At 37.4% G+C, this 25,985-nt stretch overlaps 1 long non-coding RNA gene across 1 annotated transcript in view; it reads right to left on the reverse strand.

Moving 5' to 3' along the window:
* Positions 1–351: 351 nt before the first annotated feature.
* LOC133274728 (uncharacterized) overlaps positions 352–25,985 on the reverse strand; it is an 85,196-nt gene continuing 59,562 nt past the window's right edge. Inside the window, exons 2-3 of the long non-coding RNA XR_009745216.1 lie at positions 2,058–2,142; positions 352–408 (exon numbers count right to left, since the gene is read on the reverse strand). This is a non-coding gene — a long non-coding RNA (uncharacterized LOC133274728). The remainder of the gene's footprint in view (positions 409–2,057; positions 2,143–25,985) is intronic.

Below are 25,985 nucleotides of genomic sequence, written 5' to 3' on the forward strand. Positions count from 1 at the left end.
TAACAAAAGCATTGAACTAGTCAGCTGTGCAATCTTCTTGTCCTCTGTTAGTGTCTCTGAAACCTCATGGCTATTCCCACCCCGTAATTTACATGAGCTACTATGTTTTATTTCGTACTGTGAACAGTTCAGAAAAAGATCACCCCTATCGGTACTATATCGTTTAATCAATGCAGCAAAGAATACCTAAGAAATACATACTGTGCCAAAACTAGATTGTTTGTTTCAAAGCGATAGATACTGAGGAAATTTCTCTAAAGTCATTTTACTCTATAGCATTCTTATACCTTAGCCTTTGCTGTGAACACAAAAAACAGTTTAATCTTCTTTTGTTTCTTGCCAATCTCTTACCTGGGAGAGGTGAAGGAAATAATTTTGATAGGTGATTGCTTAGTTCTCAAGAAGCATCTGGGAAGGAGAGGTGAAAAAAGACCACTAACTGAATGAAAACTGTAGTCAATAAAAACTAATGTTGATTTTAAAACAATACACTGTCAGACAAAGGCTTTAGTAAGCAGACTTAAAATGCTCTTACTTAAATCTTCTGTATTCATTCTTCATCTTCTCTTATTCTGATCTTGGTCATCAGTCTTGTGTGATGTACCATTTGCTCACTACAACCATAAGGTTGCTGTGAGTTAATTGTATGATTCTTTCAGTCCTCGTTACAGTCTTTGACACAAGAATGAGTTTTCACAGAAGTGAATGCTAGGATGTTCTGATTCTCATTGAATATTCTCATTAATCCATTCTTAGGAGAAAGATTAATGATAAAGAATAAGCACAGATATTAATTATTTTATTTCTCATGGCAATCTTGGGGATGTAATGAGAATGGAATGATCACCTCTTCTTGGTTCTTAAAGTAAGGGTGTTTTGAAGGATAGAAAAATATTCAAAGTTAATTTATTCTTGTAATTAAACTGTTATAAGACCAGAAGCTTAAAACCCATCACATTAATTCATTCTCATGCCAGTTTTAAGGGCCCAAACCTGTAAGTGCCAATTAGAGTGAACAGAAGCAGAGGATACAGGTCAGTGGAGAGCAGAGCATCACAAATTTGTGTGCTGAAAATAGGCAACAGTATAGTTCTTAGATGGCAACAAGATGTAATAACATCATATATTATCTCTTTTTTATTTCTATTAATTTCCAATGGGTTTTCTGTATTGGTGGCTGTGCATTAGCACAGTTCCTTAATTATCACTATCTTTCCCTTCAGTAGGGGTGGCATACTGAATTAGGCTATAGTTTGATAGAAGTCAGTGAATAGTTAAACTGTACCTCATCAGATAAACATACTGGTTTTTAAAGATAGCTAAATCTGTCAAGATTATTTCTGAGATTATTACAGAGTAAAATCTACAGAGCTTTCTTGATACATCCATCTATGAGAGAATGAATGCTGCAAGAGGGCAAATATCACATATGGGAAAGGCATTAAGGAAATCTAGGCTCCTCAAACTGTTAGTAGAGTACAAGGCCATGAACTGCCAACAGCTTCCTTTACTGGCCTTTTCTTCTAGAAAATTCTTTCAAGAAAGGAGAAGGTAGGAGGACAAATTCTGACTTTCTCTTGTATTCTGCTTTAACCCCAAGCCCCACACTTCTTTCAGCAGGAAACAGATGAGAGCTTCTGACTACTGAGGTCATTGGCAAATCATTGATAATGCTGCCGTTTATACTGGGACAGCAGAAGAGTGTGAAGAATCCAAACAAGGCACATCATTTACTTCCAAACCTATTTTTAAATGAAGTTTTGTGTCAAACCTTTTTTAAGAACATCTTCAATCTTTCTTACAGCTTTCATGAATTTGTTGTGATATTATAGGCATATTTTGATTTAGTGCACAAACAATATGTGGCTAATTTCAAAATAAATCTATTAGAGATAGGAAGCAATGAAATATTGTGAAGTGATACTCAGTGTCGTAATGTGACGATGCACAGGATGAAAGCAATGCATTGCCCAAGTGCTCATCCTGTTCCCAGCCAGTTGCAGCTCAGTCTTTCACTAATCCTACTCACTTTCCACATACAAAACACTCAGACATACCTGTGGTTGAGTCACTCCAGGATCCTTAAACAAGAAGTTATTTCTCTGGAGTTACAAGTGCTAAGCATTCATTGATATGTTTGTGCTGAGCCATCAAACAGATCTAAAAACAAAAAAAGAGAAATTACATAAATATAAAATGACAAACATGTTTCTCTGAAAATGTCTGTGTTAATTTGGCAGTTTTCACTCTCATTGGCATTAATGCAACAGTGTGGCTACAGCATTCTTTACAGCCCTTTGTCTGAATAGTACACTGCCTGTGAAAAAACTAATTTCTAAGATAACACAATAAAAACACAAAAAGCAAAAAAAAAATGTACTTCATAGACTTTAATAAAGTTAAAGAGCAATACCAATGCATAGAATCCTAGAATCGTTAGAGTTGGAAAGGACCTCAAGATCACCTAGTTCCAAACCCCCCTACCGTGGGCAGGGACACCTCACACTAAACCATACCACCCAAGGCCTCGTCCTACCTGGCCTTGAACACCACCAGGGATGAAGCATTCACAACCTCCCTGGGCAACCCATTCCAGTGCCTCACCACCCTCACAGGAAAGAATGCTTCTCCCCAGCATCCCTATAGGCCCCCTTCAGATACCGGAAGGCTGCTATGAGGTCTCCACGCAGCCTTCTCTTCTCCAGGCTGAACAGCCCCAACTTCCTCAGCCTGTCTTCATATGGGAGGTGCTCCAGTCCCCTGATCATCCTCGTGGCCCTTCTCTGGACTTGTTCCAACAGTTCCATGTCCTTTTTATGTTGAGGACACCAGAACTGCACACAATACTCCAAGTGAGGTCTCACAAGAGCAGAGTAGAGGGGCAGGATCACCTCCTTTGACCTGGAGGTCACGCTCCTTTTAATGCAGCCCAGGATATGGTTGGCTTTCTGGGCTGCAAGCGAAAACTGCCGCCTCATGTTCATTTTCTCATCGACCAACACCCCCAAGTCCTTCTCTGCAGGGCTGCTCTGAATCTCTTCTCTGCCCAACCTGTAGTTGTGCCTGGGATTGCTCTGACCCAGGTGTAGGATCTTGCACTTGGCATGGATAAACTTCATGAGGTTGCCATCAGCCCATCTCACAAGTGTGTCAAGGTCCCTCTGGATGGCATTCCTTCCCTCCAGCGTATCAACCGAACCACACAGCTTGGTGTCATCGGCAAAGTTGCTGAGGGCACACTCAATCCCACTGTCCATGTCACCAACAAAGATGTTGAACAAGACCGGTCCCAACAGCAATCCCTGAGGGACACCACTCGTTACTGGTCTCTAGCTGGACATTGAGCCATTGACCACAACTCTTTACGTGCGGCCATCCAGCCAGTTCTTTATCCACCGAGTGTTCCATCCATCAAATTGATGTCTCTCCAATTTAGAGACAAGGATGTCGTGTGGGACAGTGTCGAATGCTTTGCACAAGTCCAGATAGATGACATCAACTGCTCTACCCCTGTCCATCAGTTCTGTAGCCCCATCATAGAAGGCCACCAAATTGGTCAGGCAGGATTTCCCCTTAGTGAAGCCATGCTGGCTGTCACCAAACACCTTGTTGATTTTCATGTACCTTAGTGTGCCTTCCAGCAGAATCTGCTCCAAGATTTTGGCAGGCACAGGGGTGAGACTGACTGGTCTGTAATTCCCCAGGTCACATTTTCCCCTTCTTGTAAATGGGGGTTATATTTCCCTTTTCCCAGTCTTTGGGAACTTCACCTGACTGCCATGATTTCTCAAATATGATGGCCAGCGGCTTCACAACTTCATTTGCCAGCTCCTTCAGGACCCGCGGATGGATCTCAGTAACAGATACTCAGGAAAGCCATCCACAGAGTTCAAAACTAACCTTGTCTCTCTAATCCAGGTACTTTTTGGCTGGTTTTTTTGTTGGTTTTGGGGGGATTTTTTAAGTGTTAGTCATCCAGAAGGGTATCTGTTGGAGAGGAACCTACCTACTTCATGCAGGTTCTCTAAAGACTCCCTGCAAGAAGGGAAAATCGTATGCATATATGAAAACTCTGAAGGACACTGAACCAACAAAAGGGATTATAAAGACCTTGCACGTTACAGTACTTGTTTCTTAACTAGTTTTAAAGGTTCTTAGCCTAGAGAATCTCCTGTGCAAGAACTGAGGTAAATAATGCAGGTTCACATTTTGTTTGAAATATTTCAAAACTCTTTTGACTTACGTTTCTCATTCACAACACCCAGTTGGGCACCAGGAATAAGCAAAAAGTGCACCAGCAGAAAGCAATGGAAATATCTGTGGTCTATCTGCTTATGTTGTTTCTATTGCAAAGTGAGAGATAGGGTAGTAATCAGGAGATGCTGAAATGTAGCACAGAATCCTCTGGATAATGTTTCACCCAACTACAGAAATTAGCCACAGTTGCCCTTGCAGCTGGAGATCTGTAAATGAAGAGTGCTATAGTCTGAGCTAGATTTCATTAGATTTCATAAAGGAATCTGAATAGGAATCAAGACAGATGCATCCAGCTCTTCAGTAGGTCACCTGGGCTCTCATCTCATTTAGCTAAACTCATCTTGACCAGTAAAATAAAATAAATTTGTGTTTAAATGTTGGTTTGTGCAGTGTAAATCTAACTCTGATTTCAGGGAGCTTTGCACAATGAAGGTGAGGATAATAAATATTTTTTTGTTGCCCTGGCCATTCAGAATGTAAATTCTAGGAGGCTAGGATATTTTTTTCTTTCTAATTTTATTTTGGCTTTGCTTGGTTTGTGCAGTGTAAATCTAACTTTGATTTCAGGGAGCTTTGCACAATGAAGGTGAGGATAATAAACATTTTTTTGTTGCCCTGGCCATTCAGAATGTAAATTCTAGGAGGCTAGGATATTTTTTTTTCTTTCTTATTTTATTTTGGCTTTGTTCACGTTCACTTGCTGGGATTTTCACAAATATTCTATCATGATAGTTGAGGAACAGGAATGTTCACCTACTCATTGAATTTGAAGTTTGATCCAACTAACACTAAAAGTAATGATAAGTGTTCAAGGAACCCTTACATTTCTATGCAATATTGCATTCACAGAACTTCAAATTTAGCAGCATCTTATTCACATGAAAACATAATTCTAAATTTTTTTTGCGTCTGGTTAGGAAACAGAATTGTAATGTCTGACCCATTTCCCCATTCAAAAAAAAGCATAAATGTTGATTTGTACAGGCTCAATATTTGCAGTGAATAAATAACAGACAAAAAAATTATTTTTCAAATAATTTCTAATTATGAAGAAAATCATACTTTGCAGCCTGGTGGAGACACAGATTAAAGTATTGTTCATAGTCCTTTCTCTCAACTTCACGTCCGTGTCACAAATTTCTTGAAACAGTGTATTATGTGAAACAAATTTACCTGTGGTGTTACATCATTGACTGCCATTTGAATTGCCTTCCATGTCACTAGAGAAAAGGTGAATGTACTCTTATGCCTTTTCATATAGGCATTACATAGAGTGCTTTCCCACAGTACTATACCACTGATGAGGGGAAGCCAAAAGAAGTGAAAATGTGCCTTTGGGGAGCTGGCAGAGAATTCACTGGGACAGGAAAAATGTAAAGGGTTTTGCAAGAGCAGAAGCTAAAGACTATGAGAAACTTTTGTTGTTGTTGTTGTTTATAAGCACTGTTTAAAATAAAAATTTCAGACTAGGAATTAAAATTTAAACAATGCAAGTGCCTCAGAGAACCAGGCTCTAAAGCAGTCCCATAATGGGACTCCAGCACAGCTTTTAGTTTTTAATGTGAAGAAGGGGAAAGATTTTTCATTAAAATTTAAAAATTATGAGAATAAAAATCCTTTTTGTTTTTGTAGGCAGTGTTACTAAGAATGATTGTGTTCACTTAATGGGTGAATTTCCTTTTCTGTAAAAGCGGTTAGATTCAAATTTAAGCTTATCTCAGTTGTCCTGTAGTCTACCTTTTTTCAGTCAGTTATGCAGAATGTTATGTCTGAAGTATCTCCTCTTTAACAATTATATCTCAACCATTAGTATGTGTGTAAGTGCTTAAGGACTCACTGCTTTTAGAACATGAAATAAGGCATATGAGACAACTGTATTAAATAAATGTGATCTGGAAGATCAACACCTGGTGCTTTTTGCATTATTTGCTGTGAGAAGTACAAGCACACCTTAGCGTTATACTGCACACTTCACGCCAGACAATTACCCAATTCAGTGCAAACCTTGAGAAAACATGAAACTATCATCTTTCTGTTCTACTATACAAACAAGAGTTTTCTATACTGCCAAAGGCAGTGCAAAGAAAAGAATACATTACCCATTCTTTAACCTCCTTCTTTTGGGTCTCCCTCAAGTAAGCTGGTCACTGTAATATGTAGAAACATAGAGAATATAAACAGGAGACACTGCAGTTGGGGAAAAATGTACATTTCTAAAGGACAAAGCAAATCCAGCCTGTAGGAGGAAACCTCGGAACTCGAGGCCCTAAACTTCCAGATCAAGCCTGTTAATACAGTAGTGTACCTCTTAAACTGAACCTTTAGGCTCTGTTACTACTTCTATGTCAGTAATGAAAAATAAATGAAAATAAATACACAAGCAATGCTCCTTGATACCCCCAAGGTTTAATATAAGCTGATGAACATCAGTATTTCCAACAACAAAATTATGCCTTTCTACTCATTACTAGTGGACCATGCTCTCACAATATCGCTACTTATTGTGATAATTAAAGTTACTTGGAAGTTGAATCTGCAAGTGAATGTACCGTGGTGTACACAGTACATAGTTCCCATAAATTTAATACACAGGAATTTATTTCAGAAGCTACAGCTTTCAGTAGTTCATCAGTTTTGTTTTGCATGAATGTAATTTACTTTTCAGCCACCAAAGGCTTACAGTACAGGTCTTGTACTGAAACAAAACTAGTACTGTAACGGCACTCACATCTTGTTCCTGAAGTGTGTGGGGGGAAATCCTCATATTTATTCCAAAGTTTTCCAAGCAGTTAAACTCAAATGCATATGCATATCGCTGCACATTTTTAGAGCAGTGTTAGCATTCTGGTTGCACAAGGCTAGTAAAATCACAATTTCAATAATGCAGCTGTAATTATTTCTGTAATACAAGGATGCACAGTCTCTTCCTTTTTTTTTTTTTTCCTCTTAAAATAAAGAAACCACGGAAAGAGGAAAGGTTATTGAAATGTTGTCGTATGGTATAGTCACAGTTCTTAGGGGAAGAGAAATGTTGTAGTCTAAAATGAAATATATGACTGCATTTCAGAGACAGTCTTACCCACTGGAAATAGCCACAAATAAAGGAGAAGACAAAAAGACGCTTCAGACCCTGAAAGTAAAGAGATTTCCAATTTTGTTTGGATTTACTGGCTTTCATGAAGAAGGACCCATTTCATGAGTGGAAAATTTACCTTACTAAAGCACAAAGAATTTGGCCAAGTTTATACCACATGCGTTAGCTTCTTGTATAAAATGTGGGCTAGCCTGTTTTATGTTGAAGTCATTAGGATTTTTGGCGTTGATTTCATGATGAATAGCCAGTGGGTCCCAAGCAGAGAAGCTGAGGGGAAAGGCATACTCCGTCTTACCCAAAGTGCAGGGCAGATCAAATGCTGTGAACTTCAGGGGTGTATTTCCTGATGTTTTCTTAATGCCTTAGACATTTCTGTTCACAATAACCAACTTCTCTGGTAGTCAATTTTACAACTACATTTGAGTTTTGGAGCAACATTAATTTGATGGATGGACCACTTGGTGGATAAAGAACTGGGTGGATGGCCGCACGCAAAGAGTTGTGGTCAATGGCTCAATGTCCAGCTGGAGACCAGTAACGAGTGGTGTCCCTCAGGGATCGGTGTTGGGACCAGTCTGGTTTAACATCTTTGTCAGTGACAGGGACAGTGGGATTGAGTGCACCCTCAGGAAGTTTGCCGATGACCCCAAGCTGTGTGGTTTGGTTGATACACTGGAGGGAAGGGATGCCATCCAGAGGGACCTCGACACACTTGTGAGGTGGGCATATTAAGCAGGTTCCTGAAGAGGCCAAAGTCTGTTCTCTTGAAGTCCAGGGCATTTTTAAGACTTCAAGGATACCTTTAATTATAAATCCAATTCCCATTAAGATACTGTTGAACTTCCTAAATAGTACTAGATCTTGCTAAACTGTAGATGTTTGTCTTTTCATTACAGTGGGGTATTTTGCCAACTGGGCTAACTGCCTCTTCAAAAAGTATTAGAATCATAAAATCAACTAGGTTAGAAAAGACCCTTAAGATCATTCAAAAATACATGCTGAGTTTCAACAGCTTTTCGTCGTTTTGGGATTCCTGTGAGCCTTGATACTACAGCATTCAGGATCATCTAAGAATCTACAGAGTTATGGTAACTTTATGTTTTGACACCTTTATATACAACAAATACAGCTAAAATGATATTCTTTTCTGCTTTGTTTTATGCACCAAGTTCTTTCAATGAACATTGTGGAATTTTGTCTAAGCAGTCTTCTACAATGTAAAGAAACATACATCAGAGATATTTATAAAGATATTTATGGTCTACTTTCGTTTTATGGTGCATCATCACTGACATATATGTGTAAAATATCTTTTAGTCTTTTACTGTATTTCTCAAATATTTGGTAGAGCAGTAAGAAGCATTTTTGTGGTCATGCAAGGAGTACAAAATCAATACTGTATGTTTTTCTGGATTAAATGCTTCGTGCACATCCATATACACCTGAGGGGTGCAAGACTTAAAGTTTCTACATAACCTTACTTTGATCTGTGTTTTTTTTGTGTTTTATTTGCAAAATAAATAATTTTGAAATGAGCTTCAAACACCATTCATAATTGTTCCATCCTCATCCATCTCATCATTTAAATGTCATGAAAGGGTCACATAACAGATTAATTTGTTTAAATCAAACAGGATAAATATTTTAAAGTATAAAATAATATGAAAGATGCTTTACTGTTAAAACAATGTGACAAGTTAATACATTTCTTATGTCATCACAAAAAGGATTATCTGTTGTCCCAAATATGCAAATTATTATACAGAAATGGATTTACTATGAGCTTTATTGTCTTAGTAAAGATGAGGGATTCGTCCTTCAAGATTGCCTCTTTTAGATTGCTTTAATGCAGCGATTCCTCAGAATATTACTGGAGTGAAAAGAAAGTCATCTCTTATTAAGCGTGAAAGATAAGTATTTTAGCTAAGTTACTCTGGTAAATATTCCACAGATACAGTGGAGTATTTTAAGGCCACCAAAGGGCAAAAGCTGTACTTGGTATGATGCAAATCAGAGGTCCAGGCTAAATCATTGCAGGTTCATTGGGATAGGAGACAGTCTTCACTGCATGCATCAAACAAGGTTTTTTTGGTACTTTCCCTGTCCTTTACTGCCCCTTTTATATCGCCAGGTATCTCTTGCTTCACCAGTTGTTTAATTTGTATTTTATTGTCCAGCAATTTGAAGTGCACTGCAAATAACATCCAAGTCTGACCTGGTATCATCTCTGTCAAGCAAAGATCTTGATACATGATAGTTTAAGTGATTTTTTTTCTTTTAACTAGCAAAATATAAGCAACATTGTAACATCATATGCAACCTTGGAAAGTAGTTGTAGGTTTTTTTCATTCTTTTTTTTAATGCTGAAGTGGCAGAAACAGCAGCTGACAGAGCTGTGCACTTGCATTTGCTTCGCATACTCTCCGAGCTCTCCCTGTCTTGTCCCTGTTATAACTACAGCCACATTAGCACCCTAACTAATTCTATAATCAAGGCTTTTCATTCAGCAATATTGGTCCAAAAATTAGGGTCAGACTGGCAGTTGCTGACCTCTTTATTCACATAACAAATCCTGATTATTCTAGGGTCACAGTTCATTTATATAACCTTGTTGTTACATACTTTACTGAGCATTCACACCTAGCACAATATTTTGCTAACTGTATGAAAATGAAATAAATCATAAGCTCAGATGTTGTGGCACACATGAAAAAAAGAAAAAAAAAGAAAACTACCAAAAAATCAGAACATTAGCAGTCAAGGAAGTGAAAAATGGAGATGAAAGCTGCAGACCTATCAAACAACATTCACTATTACGCAGTGAAAACTATGAAACAGTATTAATTTTCCTTAACAGTTTCCTGTAAGAAGATACCTGTTAAAGATTCCCCAAAACAAATTGGAAAAGTCTTTGGATGAGAGTATTTCATTTTATGTTCAATGAAAATATTAACTTAAAATACTCACTGTAGGTATATAATTATACCCTGCAGTTGCAGGGGCCACCTACAAACCCAGTTTGTAGGTGACCAGTTATCAGTTGATACAAAAAGTAGTGTGTATTCTCAGCAACAAAGACTACAGAGAGAACACCATGCTCATTTTCTTGCCACTTTCCCATACTATCTCCAATATTGCGAATAGATACTAAACTGTTTTTAAAACTACTTTCGTATCCCTCTTCATCTTCCACGGAAGTCTCAAAATTTGCCATATATCAGAGACAGAAGCAAAGTACTGCTGAACTTCAAGAGCTTTTTTGCTTAACAGCCCCTTAATCCAGTACAGATGAATTTGCCTGTACAAACTATTCTGAAGCAGCTCTAGTTTGTGCCACAGACCAAACCACTGTAAGTAGCCTGTGGGAAAAAATACATGCTGTCTTCACATTTTCATTTTTGATAGAATAGAGCTGGGCTTAAAATCAAGCACTTTATGGCATCTAATGAGAAGCTCTGATTAAACAAATATTCCGTTCAAAAATGAATGTCTTTCAATAAATAACCATCTTATTGAATACTTCTAATAAGATTTTTTAAATGAAAATAATGTTTTCATTTGTAATTTTTTTTTCTAACCATTCAATTTTCAGCAAGCTCATTCATCACAGAAAATTAAGTTATCTGTTTAAGAATGCTACAAACATTACCATTTTATTTCATTTCCATCAAAATTTTGTACAAGAGTAAAAGCAATTATTTCCAACTTTGGTAGAAGCTTTTTCTCTTTTGTTTGTTTTATAAACATGTAGTCTGGATAGCTAGCAATTGTTGGCAATTACAGTTCAGTTATATACTTCCAAAGAAAAATGCAGACAAAAGACTTATCTCCTGGGTTTGTTGCATAATATCTTCCTTGTAAATGGCTTGTCTTCATCTGTATATACTTCTATGACCAGTTTATTCCTATTTCATTTTAAATTTATAAACAGGAAATTTTCATATTCATCTGCTTAATGCCATCTCAGTTCTCTTTTTCACTGTCACCATAGTCTGAAAACTTACACGTCACCTCTGCTAACTTAAGACTTAAATGCAGTACAAGCTGAGAAAGTGCTGAGCTGTACTAGATGATGCTCTCTAGGAAATCAGAGAGAAGGAAAATCTAAGCAGTTTTGTATGCCATGCAAAGATGATGACCTTAACAATAAATTAGCACACACTAAATTTGCAGCTGCCACCTAACTGTGAGGAGAGACTGTAGGCAGAAGAGCTAGAGTTCAAAATTAATCTGATATCAGTTGACCTAAAAACTGATGGGTTCATCAGTTGGGAATGCCCAATATTCTAAATTCCAGATAAAGACAGCTAAGAGATGGCAATTTCACAAAAAAAATGATTCAAAGGAGTAGGCATCATGGGTCACATTAGTCATTAGTCACATTAGTCAGCAGTACCACCACATCTGGGGTGGGAAAAAAAAAATCCCCCCCAAAAAACCCAGTTCACTAGGATAAGCATGAACAGGAGTATCATTAGAAAGACACATGAGAATTTTTACCCACTACTTTGCATTATGGTCACAACTGAAATACAGTGTGTGTGCTGGGGCATCACATTTGAATAGAAAGCAGCCTCCATTTGGCCCACTGAAGAATAAGAATGATCTGGAAAACACATTCAAAGCTGGCCATTAGAGATTACAATCTTCCAGTAGTGATGGTAGCAAACAACTAAGAACACTGTTGAATCCCCAAGCCTGCTGACTTTTGAAGCAAGCGGTTTAGGTATAATCAATCCAACCTTGAGGCTGCATCTGTCATGTAGCCCATAGTAAAGGATATATATAAGGTCCCTTTCTGATCTTACTTTTAATGAATATTAATGACTGCACACACACCCCTACCCTGTGGTATTCAAGAGGATATAATTTCATATCCACTAGCTGTGGTGTGTGTAATTAACAACAGAAAGTGAGGTATGGTAAGCAAGGCCCAGCATAATATCAGAAATAGCCTGAAGTGAGCGACATGTTGGTTCAGGCCTTATAGCTGCAAGTACCCACCTATATTATCCCAAACTCCCCAAAACATGTTTGGAAAGACATAAGTACTTCATTGATTCTAACTGTGACTGAGAACAACTTCTCTGGTATTAGACTCTTACAATAAAGCTTAGCTCAAGTTTTTGGCCCAATGGTAATTTTTGAGGTTTCTTCATGGCTGGGTTAGTTTTTCAGAGGAATCTATCTGCTCTCTATATACATAAGTTTTGCGTGTATATAAAGAATCTAAATTTTCATTCTAATAGCACACCCATAATTTGCTTACTACATTTTCAGTGAAGCCTCACAGCTCTCTTAAAGAAGTACAGCTTTGACTGCATGGTTTTTTCTTCCTGAATTGAACAGACTTGAAGCCATGTTTCAGATTTCAAAACAGCAAGAGAACACAAGCCATCATGAGTGAAAAGACTGGATTTTACTATTTCAAAAATGCTTCTAAAATAAACTTTTGGGTTTCTTTCCTCCTTGTCTCTTATGAAATGCTTTAAGGAAAATCCATGTGCTTCTTTTCATGTAGTTCATTTGAAAAATGCGAGAAAGCCCATCCTGCTTATCCACATTTAGCATAAAAACCACAAGATCAAACAATTAGAATTGCATCTCAAATGCACGTGTTTGCTGAATGAATTAAAATGTAACCTTGACTGTCTCCTCCTTCATGTTTGGATCCTGACTCTATGTAAATAATGCTTAGATCAGGGCATGAAATGGTGCCAATTTCATCCTTCCTTTAGTGAAATTACCACAATCCTATAAATTTAAAAATAAAATAACATGCATTATTTACTGCTTCTGTACATAGTGTTTTACTTTTTCAGTGTGACACAACTAGCAACAGAATTGTATGTTACCTCACACTAACCCGATTCTTAAAGACTAAAGGACTTGTGCACTTAGAGCAATTGCCTTAAAGGCATTTTTATTTCATGCTTATAAAAGACTACCTTGGCTTTGAAAACTTGATGCCACTATACAAGGTTATATATTTACATTCCTACTTAAAATTAAATTATATTTGAGTATGCAAATGCAGTATGGGGGAGGATTTAAAAAACTGGCAAGTAAACCCTAGTGCACTCAGAGGTAGAAATTATTATCCATTTATCCATAATGATTAACAGTTAAAATGCACTCTCTGCTCTTCCCTGTGTCTCAGGAAGAACAGAAGCTTTTGTTTTCCTGAAATAAAAAGCCACATCTCTTTTTACAGTAAGTGCCTTAAAAGGAGGGCACATCACTCTTATGGCACAAAGCCAGAGAAATTTAAAATACAGATCACATGCTAAAGAGTAAGTTAAAGCCATGAGCCTTGTTTCTGAGACATGAATAGAAATACGAGTTGAAAAAATACATTTTACTTTCTTCATATGTATTAACTTGCATAGGGTATTGCAGAGGGAGGTACATATACGCTATATAATACCACCTGAAAAAGTCTGACTGTTGAAAAAAAGAGGACAATAAAGCCCTCCCAAGGGTGGGGACACTACTTAATAATATGACATGCATCACAACATCTTTTGGTGGTCCAATACACAAAAATAAACAAATTATAAAAAAAAACAAACCAACCAACCCTGCAGAAAAACATGGAATTACTTTGGAAACATTCAGCAATCCATAAGAAAAACAAAAAATTCCATTACAAATAAAAAGGAACCATCAGACATGAGAGCATCTCCACCTACCTAACTGATATTATAAGGACCTCTTGGCACTATTAAGAGAGAGAGGATGGGTTTGATTTTGTTTTTTTTTAAAGAATGATTTAAGCTGTTTTTATTTAGGCTTCACACTTTTCCTGGGGCCTCTGGGCTCCTGTCCAGTCCAAGACACTTCACAACTGACTTTGATTTTTCTGAGGTAGGTGCTCTGTTGCTTTCAGAGCAGTTACAGGAGGGGTCAGGAGTGAGGTGGCATGGTATGGCCTCACTCTGGCTCCTGACTCTCTGACATTGTACACGCTAATGCAATGTGAAGTAGCACGTCTAAATAGCCTGTCAAACTTTTTTGATGTTAGCAGACCTACAGATGGGATTCATTTCCACACTGTTCAAAAAATGTAAACGATACAAGGACATTAAAGAGCATTAAACTACTTGATGACATTTTGGTCACATTAATGAAAAGTGGCGTTTGTAAACTACTAAAAAAAGGTGGAGGCTGGGGGAAGAGAAGGGAAAGCCAGAGGAAAGGAGAAGTGAAGAGGGGAAGAGGAATTAAAAATCAATTTAAAAAAAAAAATCACAGAAAAAAGAAACCAACCCAAACAAAAAAAAAAAACCAACCCACACACACCCAAAAAAAAACAAACCCACAAAAAACCCTAAAGAGATCTGTACAACCTTTGGGTATTACTAAAGAAATTAAAATCTTAAAATGAAATAAAACCCAGAGTGAAATTTTCCCTGTGTGCATGTACATGTGCATTTGCCTGTGCTGTTGCTTGGGTGTAAAGGGTGACCCCAGGGATCATTGAGTAGGAAGTATAACTGCCTCTTCAGGTCTGTATTTGTATCTTTTCATTCATAGTGGTTAGTAACTTTCTAATTAAGGTATCCCATCCACACCAATGACTAGAGTGTTGCTGAATATAAAAAAGGGCGTCAAAATCCAGCCTCACCAGCTTAGTCCCACTTAGCTCAGGGTTAATTTATCATTCAGTGACTTATATGAAAATATCTCCCATGTCATCCAAGAGTATTAGGCCACACTATACCCTATAAAGCCACAATGGACATCAAGAGGGTAAGATCTAATAAATAAAAAAAAACATTTTACCATGGAAATTGCAGAGATCCATTTCTGCCACTTGTACAACCTGTTAGGCACACTCAGATAAGGTCTGGGACTCATCTGGGTATAAGGGGTGAAGAGTTGCTGGTTCATTTGCTGGAGTAGAGACCTTGGAGCTGGATGAACCAGGATGCCAGCCTTGCTGGGAAGAAGGGCAGACAGGAGACGTGCTGCGCTGGCTGTGCCACTGCCACTTGTGGCCACAGCATATATTTTTGAACGCTCGTGGTTACATTAATTGTTAATGACAAAGGCAGCCTTCACTCTGTGTGGTTTCCTGCCCATATTTGGATCCTTTACAAGGCTCCCCTTTTTCTTCCTCTCCTCCCCCTCCCATTACCCCATCCCTTTCTCTGATAGGAAGTGCAACCCGAGATGTGCGAAAAAACAGTGTGCATATTGTTATTTAATTGGCCCCTTGCTCAGGCGCATTGGGCCTCAGCGCGTGTGCTGTAGGGTGTCTGCTCCACAACAGGAAAGAATAAACCCAGACTCAAATCATAGGAAATTCATCAAATATGCTTCTTAGAGTTCTGTCTTTCAAGGTCTGTTTCCCTGCCATATGATCTCTATAAACCAAATTACTGCTGGCCTGAGTACAAGACTGGAGGCGCCTGGGGCTAACATATAATGAATGCCAAATGAATGTGACAATAGACTGATCATGGAGAAGAATTGAAAATTTTTAAGTAGTTCTTTTATTTCATTTATAAAAAGCAAACTGACTACACTTAATACATTTAAAAGGAGCCAATCATTTCCCTGCAGTTCCAGACCTGCATTACAAATCTTTTATATCAACCCCATTAAATGGCTAAGACACAAGATACTTTTGAATAAGGCTGAATAAAGTGTAGAATAGGAAATAAATTAAAAATACCTCATTTTAGTTTGGGAGGAATGTATACATTACTGAATTATCTTAATTTTTCCTTTTACCAGCCTTTGCACATAAAGATCCTACCCTTCAACTGCAAAACAACAAGAAGGTAAATTCCTTCTGCTGGGGATGCATTATCTCAGAACTGCTGGATTCTAAAAAAGTGAGAAAGCGGCTTAAAGTCTAGAGTGCTGTGAATTATTTTTATTAATGCATACATTTATCAGTCAACTAGAAATTTTTATCCCTCTGTTGTAAATTTTTCTAAATAACCTAAAAAGTTCAAGTGTTGCTATTGCAGGATCACAGAAAATGTGAAAACTCCAGAAGAAAATATATTATACCATTATAGACAGAGAGGAATCAGTACTGCTTTTTAGGTTTCAGAAAATACTGCATTTGGAACTGCAAGTCAACTAACAGACCGTCTATAACTTATAAATGCTTCCATAGTCCCAGACATCAGCAGTCTTAGAGTTACAAAAAAGTAGTAACACACATTAATAGATCATGTTTTGTCCTTTGTGGAGTATATTTTTTAAAAGGGCTAAGGCAGCAATAGTAGCTCTTCTAAAATCTCTAAATGCTATAATTGTTGTAGATTAAGTACAGCGCTCATATTAATTAATGATGAATGGTTTGTATATGTAAGTATTTGATAAATTCAGCCAAACAAACAAAAAATCTTGTCTTTTAAGTTGACATTTTTGAAAAAAAACACATGTTGCTGTATGAAGGTTTGGAAATGGTTAAAGAAAAGATGATTCTGACCGCATTTCAATGAGGAAGGTGAATGATGGTCCATGAGGTCATGCAAATTCAGCAAAACTTTTTTTTTTTTTTTTCTCCTTTAATTTCTGGTTAAATAGAAATAAAAGCAGAATTGACAGAATACCTCTTTAGTTATATTTTAATCAAAGTGCTTAAGAAAACTGCCTGCAGCTAATATAAATTTGCATCCTTGGGGCACTATGCTTAAAGAATCTAAAGAGGCATTGACCTATTCATGAAAGCAGTAGCTGTGTCAGGAACACACATGACACTTAGGTCTCACCGTCCTCATTTTGGAGAGCTACTGTATGGACTGAGGTGACAGACAGGAAAGAGAAGAGCTTATGGGACTAGGGCGGTAATTTTGGACTCTAGCTCTTAATATCAGTTTATTAGGTGGAGCAGAGCAGCATTGTTTTTCATCGGTATTGGGTATTTCTACACTGCTGTAGAGAGCAGGTTCCATTCTTCTGTCAGTGCAAATCAGTTGGATATAGCTCTACTGACATTAGTTACAATTAACTGATATGAATCCAACAGCATTGAAATACGGATCAGTGCTAGAGCATGTATTTGTAGTGTTCTCATAAGCATTATGGAAAATGTGTGCTTTGGTGTGTGCGAGCAAAGGAAAAGCTTTCTCAAGTAACACCACAACAAAATTGTTCGGTCTTCCAAGTTGATGAAGTGAAGAACTATTTTAAATTCAGTTTCCAATATTTACTCCTACCTATAAAACTTCTTTAACATGGTCAGAAAACCAGGAAGTAGCAAGATACTAGCTTGTGTCAAGTATTTGTTTCTGATTTTTTTATGCAGGATGTCAAAAGGTACATGTACACAAAACGACTAGGCACACTGAATTATAGTGACAGCCAATGCATCAGTCACATTCTTCAAAATTTCCAGAGACATTTATATACAAAAAAAGTTTCAGTAAGCTACTTACATAAAACAATGCCAAACAAGCCAAAGGATTATTATAAACTGTGGTTTTTTAAATGCACAAGAGCAAAATGCTTTTGATGAAAAGCTGCTCTCTCTAAATCTCTTCCATAATTTTAAAACAACTTTGCTTCCTCTTTGCTGAAAGCTCTTTCAGAACTTTGGCAAAATAACTAATTTATATTGATATAATATATAACCAATTTACATTAATCTTGTACAGTATTTTAATATTAATTATCTGAGTTATCTTAATATTAGCAAACATCCTGTTTGAACTCCTGAAATTAAGGATGGACGAGTCAGCAGAATGGGACTTTCTCTCCTGGCCACTGCTGGAATGAATCTGTGACCACTGCCCTGGAAACAGGGAGGACAGATAGAAAGTCTATCATGTCACCTGTAGGTCTGTATGACAAGAACACTTATCCCTACCCCGCCACCTCAGTCAGGCCACTCTTTCTGTAGTCTTTGCTGCCTATGAGGTGCAGGATGTTTAATCTCTTCTTGCACTAAACATGCTGAGTTTCACAACAGTGTATGACAATGGATCACAAAGTTGCAGCCCAAGCAATATTTAGAGCAGGTACTCAAACATTTTCTGTGAATTTGTGGCAGATTGGTGCATTTGAGATACAAGAATGCATAAAGCATCAATGAATCCATAATCATTTGGACATGCATTCAGATGTATTAACAATACAATATAAAAAGCTGTTGTTACTCGGAATTGCCACTTCAGGTTTTGACATTCTGTTCTACTATGTACATTCTCCTGGCAAATGGAGAGTACAAATAGTACCAGAAACAGTAATCTTTAAAAACAAATAGTCCAGACTATCTCAAATACAGTTGATCTCCTTCTTCATAAACACAGAGATTAAAGGTATCTACCCTTCTTCAGTTCTAAATATGAAGTTCAAAGTACCCGATTTGGACTACTATTTAGTGCTATATATCACCCAGTCATTTGCAGCTATGCATATTTCAGCAGATGAAAGCGCCATGTCTCAAGTTAGACACCCCCCTTCCCCCACCCTAAAAAAAGAAGAGAGATGAATGAATAATGACTCCTTAAAGGCATAGCTTGATGGAGATTTGATGAAAACACTATAGTAAAAGACAACAATTCTGTGCCATAACCAAGAAAACATCCTTTTATCTTTGCAGTCTTCACTAAATCTACATAAAACCTCAAACTGCCAAACCTGGAATACAAGGCAGGAAGTGTAAATATTAAAATACATAATAAATTCTATGGGATATGTCCATGTACCTCAGATACCAAATATTTACAGCTGGTTGATCTGTGGGAATTAAAGTCATCATATACTACTGAACAGAAACAAAGTGATGGGCTACTCTTGTGTGAGCAGAGCTGCACCCTGAAAACTAAGCGACTGCTTGTCATATGGAAATTAGAAAGAAAAAAAGCAATTTAGTACTAAAAAACAGGCTTCAGCAATTGGAAGGCCATCACCCCACCAAATGCCTTTTCAATAGGTATCTATTTAATCCTGGAAGGCTTTATTGAGCTTCTCCTTCACTTGGAATTCCTTGAAATACAGTCTATGCCTATTTGGTAACAGCTCACAGAAAGACTTGTAAAGCAGCAATGACAGAGAAGCAGCAGTCTCAGTTCTACTCTTCTTTTCTTCCTGAAAATACACCCACAATATCATTTGAAAAAACAAAGGCTTGAAACAGCAGAGATTAAAGGTTGTGACCCTGCGCTGCAATATATACTGCCTGAACACATCGTGGAAAGAAACTCCACTCTGAAGAAATTTCACTGGCAAGTCAAAGAAAGCGAAAGATAGCAAGGAAACCAAAACTGAGAGAAGGAACTAGACCAAGCTGAACATTAGCTGACTGGCACTTCTTGGAATAGGTTCTAAATTTCCTGAGTCCTTGTCTGCTGCTGTTGTTGACATCTGGCAAACATTGGGAGGGGATGTGTTTGGGAATTTTTATTCTCGCTTCAAGTGTACAAAGGGCCACAATGTTAAATCTAGTTGTAATCTCAGCCCTGATAATGTAACAGGTAACTTTATCATGGTGATACTAATAAGATTTAGCATACCTATTAATGCAGATTAACTGTTAAAATTTATCTTTTAACAAAGTTATAAAAATATTACGAGCAGCTACCATGCATTAATGTTTTAATGGCAACCACTGAAACAATAACATTTGTATATGTTCATGCTGGAAATTCATGAACCATATATGACTGGGGGGGAAGAGGAGAGATCAAAACCTGCCTACAGCGCAAGAAGTATAGAAGTTAGAGTTACACACAAAAATTCAAATGAGCCAACAAATACAGAGAGCGCCAAAAAATAGTTTAGTTGAACATGTGTGCTTCCTGTTTATAGAAGCTTTTTAGAGAATGTTTTTCATAAAAGTGATGTAGCACTGTTCAATGCTCAGTCGCTGTGTTTCTGAGGATCTGTCTTGGCTGCACTATGATCAAGAGTTTAAACTGCTACTGAAGGAGGAAACAATTCTCTCCTGAGGCAGTTACGATTTAAATCTCCTATTAGGGTGGAGAAGTTTGTTTTATCCTACTTTTTCCCCTCATTTTTTTTTTTGCTATTACTGGGTGCACATGGCATCCATCAGTTTCTTGCTGCAGATTTTTCACACAAATAGAAGTAGATAGAAGTGTGATGTTGCAGCTGCAGGACAAATGCATGAAACCATCAATTCTTAAAGGCCAATTAAAAAAAAAAAAGTTAGAAAGAAGCTCTAACAAGTCATTAATGAAAACATCCATATAATCCATGGTCACCAGATTAATATTTGATCAGAAATGATAGCACATAGAGTTGGTGATTGATATTATTATGGGTTAAGAAATAAGAAACAGGATTTCATTATGTACTACTGGATGCTCAGTGGGTTTCAAGTTGCTTTACTTTCCTGGAGTAATTTCATTTTATTATAATATAAATAGAAAGTTAGTTAGAATTTCTCAGGAAGGAATATCTTTTTAATTTTATCTACTGCTTTTAACACCCACAAATATTTTTTATTTCTGCTAGAACAATTTAAAAGCATCCAGTATGAACTGGTGCTCTTACTCATCATATATTTTTCAAAGAATATACTAAATACTCCTAATGAAACCTTGTCACTGCTCACCTCTCTCAGTTCCCTGTTGAAGTCAATGAGTTTTGTTACTGAACTCAGTTAAGGATTTCATTCTTTCTCATTAGAGGTATTCAGAGACCACAGGCTTTTGTTTGGCAAGATCTAGTTTCCATTTTATACAAACCATCATAGCTCAGAGAACAGGCAAGGTCAACTCCCTCATGAATTCCAAGATCAATTTGTATATCTCAGTCAACTACAGAATCATGCTCACTCTCAGATATTCTTTAAAGCATTTCTTCTTTAGATTTGAAGCATTAAACTAAGACAGTGGGAAGAATTCTGTTTCCAGTAATCTTAATACAAATTTAAAGGACCTGTACTTGTACTAATGAAAAATAAGATAGATGGCTTTTTTCTTCTGTTCGTGACAGGGATTCTAACACAGTTTGAAAAGCTGCAAAATGAAATTTACTCAGCTTATCTAATTGATTAACCTAATTCTTCAAATAACTTGTACCGAGAACACAAGTAAAAATTTTTTTTTCCTGGAAAACACAGATCAAGTAGTTAGAAATTACAAGTATATCATCAACATCTCAATACACAGCCTGTATCTCAGTGCTTTGTAGATGAAGTCCTCCAATACGTGGCCCTGCGCACATGAAGGAAAGTGTGCAATTGTCAAATTTTCCTTGTCTTGAATTTGAGAACCTTAACCATAAAGATGGCTTGTCATAGCCTGTTAAGTCCCCAAGATAAACTAGCTGGTTTATACATAGGGTAAATCAGTTAGTGATTTCATAGCCATTTCACTTCCAGAAGTGTCAGATATGCAAGTGGGTGAGGCCACCCACATGGTCCAGTGTTGTGGTCTGATTGCTCTGCTGGAAAAAGTGGTGTAAAGTCATTTTTTTGGCTTCTGCCAGTGCATCCAGATGATTTCAATTTGTTAGAATTCCACTAGAGTGGTCAGCATTACTTTGATGAAGCTGTGCCAACAGACAACTCTTTCTGCAGGCTTAAGAACCTCAGTATACTTTGGGACCAGGCAGAGGTACAAACCTATCTGCTTTATAGTCTATTACCCATATGGCTTCCTGAATTTGTATCCATTAAGTAGCTCACATATATATGAGTGTTTATTATGTGGCTTACACACAATAAACACTTGACTGATCTTGAATTTCTGCTGATGGAGTAAGGAAAAATTATGACAATATCCATACCTTAGGGAACCATATATTGAATTCACTTTTAAGTACAATTCAGGCTCCTGAAACAAAGAATAAGACATTAGACTGAACTTGTTCATTATTAGTCAAATCAGTAAATGCCAAAAAAAAAAAATTTGACACTACAATTTTTATGCTCGGTTCTAAATAACTGAAATTTTATATGTAAGACACCAGTACCACAGAGGTCATTCTCATTTTCAGCTTATGTTTGGCAACTCGGACTACAAGGACTCAAAGTTATTTGGATCATATAAGATTATCTGCTGATCACGATACAGTTAAATTATTCAAAAGGTGCTCCTTGAATTTTCTGATGAAGTTTTACTATGCAGTAAAAGAGAGGAAATAGTCTTGGCACTTCTTATGTTCCTGATGTTCAACAAGTTAACCATCAGCATGAGTCCAACCTCACATTGGCAAGAATCTCATGTTCTCAGAATTTCCATCTACTAGTTTCTATTTTATTAGAGAGATGGTGTGTGGAGAACAAATGGGTTCTCTTTCTAGACATTCAGACAGTTGTATAGGTTGTTAAATAATCAGAGGAATTAAGTGTTTTAAAAGTCTTTGGGACTAAGACTGCAGTGCATAATATATAAGAAACATTTCTTAGCTAAGTACTGTATGTACTTGGAAAAGCAGATAACATTGCTGATGCCACTGATTAACTCATTACGTGCAACAGAATTTCCAGTTTTGAAACCAGGCCCAGGACACAGTTTACTACTTGGAATTGACAGGAAATCTTTTTCCTTTTACTTCCTCACTTTGCCATTCTACGTTCACTGAACTGTAATGATGACTTAGAGAAAATGAAATGTATCTATAACAAAGCGTAATACACAAGTTGAGTTCCTGGACAGAGACAAATACAATTTCATAACACGATTTCCAGCATTCAGGGAACAAACCCATCAACTAACAGTAACCCAACTGGTAGGCACACACATACTTTCTTGATTTTTACTGAATCTATAGGCTTCCTGAGCCAATTAAGAATATTATGTGTACAGGACTGCTAAAGGCTTGGCACATTTTACAGACCTTAACACTGAATTGATATTCTACCCAAGTTAATAAAAGTCTGTTGCATAATGTAAGTGGATTTTCCTATCCAGTTACAACTTGGCTCATTTAGCAATAGGAAGTCAGGATTGTCTCAATGACTTTCCGTGTTTCTTTTGGAAGATACAGAAAACAAGTAACAAGTACTGTCCTGCTGGACAGTAGCGAAGGGGAAAGGGACCTGGGGGTCCTGGTGGATAGGAGGGTGACCATGAGCCAGCAATGTGCCCTTGTGGCCAAGAAGGCCAATGGCATCCTAGGGTGCATTAGAAAGGGTGTGGTTAGAAGGTCAAGAGAGGTTCTCCTCCCCCTCTACTCTGCCTTGGTGAGGCCGCATCTGGAATATTGTGTCCAGTTCTGGGCCCCACAGTTCAAGAAGGACAGGGAATTGCTTGAAAGAGTCCAGCGCAGAGCCACAAAGATGATTAAGGGAGTGGAACATCTCCCTTATGAGGAGAGGCTGAGGGAGCTGGGTCTCTTTAGCTCGGAGAAGAGGAGACTGAGGGGTGACCTCATCAATGTTTACAGATATGTAAAGGGTGAGTGTCAGGATGATGGAGCTAGGGTTTTTTTAGTGATGTCCAGTGATTGGACAAGGGGCAATGGGTGTAAACTGGAGCATAGGAGGTTCCATGTGAACATCAGGAAAAATTTCTTTACTGTGAGAGTGACAGATCACTGGAACAGGTTGCCCGGGGGGGTGTGAAGTCTCCTACGTTGGAGATATTCAAGGCTCGCCTGGACAAGTTCCTGCGTGATGTACTCTAGGTTACCCTGCTCTTGCAAGGGGGTTGGACTAGATGATCTTTTGAGGTCTCTTCCAACCCTTGGGATTCTGTGATTCTGTGAAATAGTCATGAATTGACTGTTGTATGCTGCAGCAGAAAGGACCAAACAGATAGTACTTCAGCTCAATATGGAGCTGAAGTCCAAACACAGCATTAACAGACAAAACTATTATAGTAGTTCAGTTTTGTGAACAGTTAGCTTCTGTGGTATCTTCCCAAAATTAAATGGGGAAATAATTGGTTTCACAATCAGAAATTCTGCTACTTGTAGGAGATATGCAAAGACCAAAACTCAATCCCCCATCTTAAACAAATATGAGAAAGCCATAGGCTACAAAGTCAAAAATATTCTCCTTCTGGCACTGTAAAAATCCATGCAGAAAAAAAGTAAAAGCCATGCTCCTATCCAATAACTTCAAGACATAAAACCAGTATTAGTCTTCACATATATGTAGAAACTAATAGATCTGCAGATCAAGTCACCAAAACAAACAGTAAGTTCTTCTCAGAGCTGAAGCTGTAACTCTTAAGCACTTAGTATCTACAATACACTGTTAAATTCTCTGAAGTCCCAAGAGACTCATGAGAGGTCCCAAGTACCTCTGTGTTCAAAGAAGGCAAAGGTCTTCATCCTTTCTGAAGTCGTTCAGCATTTATGCTTACAGTGTTAGAACTGTTCAGTAAAAAGATATAAATTATGATCTGTTTATTTCAAACAAATGGACAAAGCCTATGTTTCATTAGCAAGGAATGATTTCCTGAGAAGTGTTCTCATCTCAAACTAAAGAGCTGCCAGCTGTACAGAAAACCTTGCTTAAAGAAATATCATTTGGGGAAAACTTAAAATATCCCTATACCCCCTCCACCTCCTTACGTGTATTTAAATGAGAAGCAACATACCAAATCTGAACTCTTAAAAGTCTGAACAATGTAATTTCTATATTTAGCATACTAGTAGTTTGATGCCAAGATTTAGTCTTTGGAATATTTGCTGCATATGTACCACATACATGTTGCTACATGTATGTAACAAATATGTAACGTCTGAAATTTTTTTGTTCCGGTCTTGAAACATGAAAAGTAAATGAAGCAATTTTACACAATGCTTAATAGTAGTACATCTAGGCTTAGTTCAGGAAGTGATCTAATTGCTAGCACAGGCTATTCCCCCGTCTCATGAACACAGGACTTTTTGAAAACACTGAACCCCAGATCTTAGTTTAGTCAAGACTGTCTGATCTGTTTTTGTGGCAGCGAGCCCCTAGGACAGTGGACTTTGTTACTTTTTGCTCACAGGGGACAAATCTTTCTCTTCTTAAAGGTCCATCCAACAGTTTTAGTATTTGTACCAACAGAATTGTTAGTTTTAGTTCCCATTAAATGTCATTCTATTCAAAGAGAAAAGGAAAAAAAGATATTTTAAAGTATCTAGTCTTCACCTAACAGCTCCTGGACTTTAAAAAAGATCATGAAAGTGCTATGCCAGTGTCTTTAATATGACATCCTGCAAAATACCTTTTTCTAAGCTTTTTATTTTTCTCTTCCATAGGATGGGGAAGGTACAGATGCTGTCATCAGGGAGTGAAGTAAGGACAGATGAGGCAGAAGGATCTGAATCTCAAAAAAGTGTGTTCAGATGGTAAACACAAGAGACTTCAAAACCAACATAGTCAGTGCATCCATCACTAGGATTCAAAAAGAGAACTGATAAGAATGATTAATTTCTAATTTGATAATTTCAATTAGAAATTATTGAAAGCATAAAGGAGACAAACTAAATCCAAATAGAATTTACAAAGAAGATCATAAAGTGTTTAAAATTGCACCTTTGTCTAAAAGTTATAGCACTGGCTACTGCCTAATGGAATGTGCACATTAAGCTTGTTTTCCAGTTTTGGAGGTTTTAGTGTTCAGCTTTTTTTTGTGGGTTTGGATTTATTTTTTTGTGGGCGTTTTTGTTGTTTGGGTTTGTTTTGGTTTTTTGTGGTGTTTTTTTTTTTGGTTGGTGGTTTTTACTTTTTTTTGTTGTTGCTGTTTTATGTTTTTTTTTC

This window comes from Pezoporus flaviventris, unplaced genomic scaffold (assembly GCF_033815535.1).
Source record: "Pezoporus flaviventris isolate CSIRO_AGI_PZ_B2104156 unplaced genomic scaffold, CSIRO_AGI_Pfla_v1 ptg000036l, whole genome shotgun sequence".
Classification (NCBI taxonomy): Eukaryota; Metazoa; Chordata; class Aves; order Psittaciformes; family Psittacidae; genus Pezoporus; species Pezoporus flaviventris.